Consider the following 2,408-nt stretch of genomic DNA (forward strand, 5'->3'; position numbering starts at 1 on the left):
TCACTTTATGCGATCATCTTATATTATGTATGCGTCATTCCTCCTTTAGAAATGCTCGGAAGGGTGGTCTAAGGATATAATCTAGGCTTGGAAAAGTCAGATTAGAATCTAGGCTCGGGAGAGTTAGATTAGAACCGCATAATCAAGAGATAGAAACTTAGGAATAAGTTTTGTTTGCTATTAACGCATCGCATGCACCCTAGAGATAGGATAAGATGGTACGCGGTCACCTTGTATCTGTGTGCATCATTCATCATTGCATAGACAAGAATAGAGACTTAAGAATAAGTCCAATAGACATCATCGCATACATCGCATGCGTTATAAAACTAGGAGCTATAGCATTTGCATTGGAAGATGAATTGTTGTTGTATGTGTGTAGCATGATCGCATAGCTGAACACAATCTCAGGAAGTGCTAGCTAAATCCCTTCTCAACCCATTCCCTACATACTCATTGTAACTTTCACTGTATTAACTCTTTTCTCAATCCCGCCGCATAGGATTTATATTTTAAACAAACATACCAACCAAATCATTATTTTATTTGTTACCGCAAAGGAATCTGAAATCACCGTCGCATATTGTCTCCATAGTCCCTGTGTACGACCCTAGGCTTACCAGGCAACCTAGTAGAATTTATATTTGGATTTTGCTAGGAAAACTTGCATGCACAACGCATACACCACCATCGCAATATACACCATTATTTCATCACATTAACAACGCATCAAGTTTTTGGCACCGTTGCCAGGGACTACGGCAATACGGATTGTGCTAACGGTAACTTTGTGATTTTCTTTGTAGACTTTCCATCTTTGTGCACTGCCTCTTCTTAGGTAAGGGAAGAAGCGGGCGTCGAGCGAAGGAAAAACTCTTGAGCCCAATTACGACCCAGAGATTGAAAGAACTTTCCGAAGAAGAAGAAGAAATAGCCGCCAATGATAACAAGAGAAAGATCCAAACATGGCAGAGCAACCAGAAGACAGAGCACCAAATGCAAATAATATCATGGCGAACCCCATCCTCTTGGCGAACGACCGCAATAGGCCCATCCGAGACTATGCGTCGTCCAATCTTTATGATTTCTCACCAGGAATTATGAGGCCAGCCTTAGACGAATCGAGGTTCGAGATGAAATTGGTGATGTTGCAGATGATTCAAACTACCGGACAATTTGGCGGTAGGGGTGGCAAGGATCCGCACGTCCACCTTCAGAGTTTTATTGAAATCTGCAATACGTATGTGTTCCTAAACATCTCCGCTGAGGAGGTTTGATTAACGTTGTTCCCATTTTTGTTGTGTAACCAGGCACGAAAATGGGCTTATTCTCTCGAACCAGGGGAGATTACATCATGGGAACAGGTAGTGGAAAAGTTCATGAAGAAGTACTTCCCCCCGACAGAAAACGCCAGAAAGAGGAAGTTGATTACTAATTTTGAACAAGATATCGACGAATCGCTCAGTGACGCCTGGGCGAGGTTTAAGCGATTGATGCGAGATTGTCCACACAATGGCTTACCAGATTGTCTACAGATGGAAATTTTTTACCACGGTTTGAACCCTACATCACAGACAGCAGCCAATGTGGCAACAGTTGAAGGTCTGTTTGACAAGACTTACGACGAGCCAAGCAGGACTGCTCTAATTTCGATGGACTGCTCCAATTTCGATGGAACCACAGACCCCGTTGACTTAAGAAGAAATAGAAGAGACGATGGAACCGGAGACTGCATCCACTTCAAAGCCTAAAGAAAAGGGAACCGTGAAAATACAGTTGCCACCATTCCCTCATAGACTTAAAAAGAAGAAAACCTCGCAGGAACAGAGCAGGAACCGTGTACAAGGGAGAGATCACACTGAGCAGGAACGGACAGAAGATCAGGTTTGATATTATCAGAGCCATAAAATATCCGGAAGAAGAAAACCTCGCTGAGTCCAATGATGATCCAAATTTATATGAAGAAGAAAATTTTGGAGATGAAAATGAAAGAGAGGATGCGACCGCATCCATAGTAACCTGCAATGTGATCGCAGAAACATCAACCAAAGAAGAAAAGCTGACAATGAATTAAGAAAGAAAAACACAAAAGCCATCCTTGGAACAACCACCAACAATAGAGCTGAAAACCCTGCCAAATCACCTGAAGTATGCTTTTCTAGGGCAGAATGAAATGCTACCAGTAATAATTTCCTCTGCACTTCAAGAAGACCAAGAAAATGCGCTGCTAAGCATCCTGAAAAAGTACATAAAAGCAATAGGCTGGACCTAGCAGACATTAGAGGAATCAGCCCCGCATATTGCATGCATAGGATACGTCTCAAGGACAATCAGAAAGGATCGATCGAACATTAACACAGACTCAACCCTGCGATGAAGGAGGTCATGAAGAAGGAAATAATCAAATG

At 42.4% G+C, this 2,408-nt stretch overlaps 1 non-coding gene across 1 annotated transcript; it reads right to left on the bottom strand.

Moving 5' to 3' along the window:
* Positions 1 to 1,412: 1,412 nt before the first annotated feature.
* On the bottom strand, positions 1,413 to 1,519 carry LOC120074794. Its single transcript, XR_005481076.1, has one exon. It is a non-coding gene; the product is annotated as a small nucleolar RNA R71 (small nucleolar RNA).
* Positions 1,520 to 2,408: the final 889 nt, after the last annotated feature.

The sequence above is a fragment of the Benincasa hispida genome, chromosome 3 (genome assembly GCF_009727055.1).
Source record: "Benincasa hispida cultivar B227 chromosome 3, ASM972705v1, whole genome shotgun sequence".
In the NCBI taxonomy this organism is placed as follows: domain Eukaryota; kingdom Viridiplantae; phylum Streptophyta; class Magnoliopsida; order Cucurbitales; family Cucurbitaceae; genus Benincasa; species Benincasa hispida.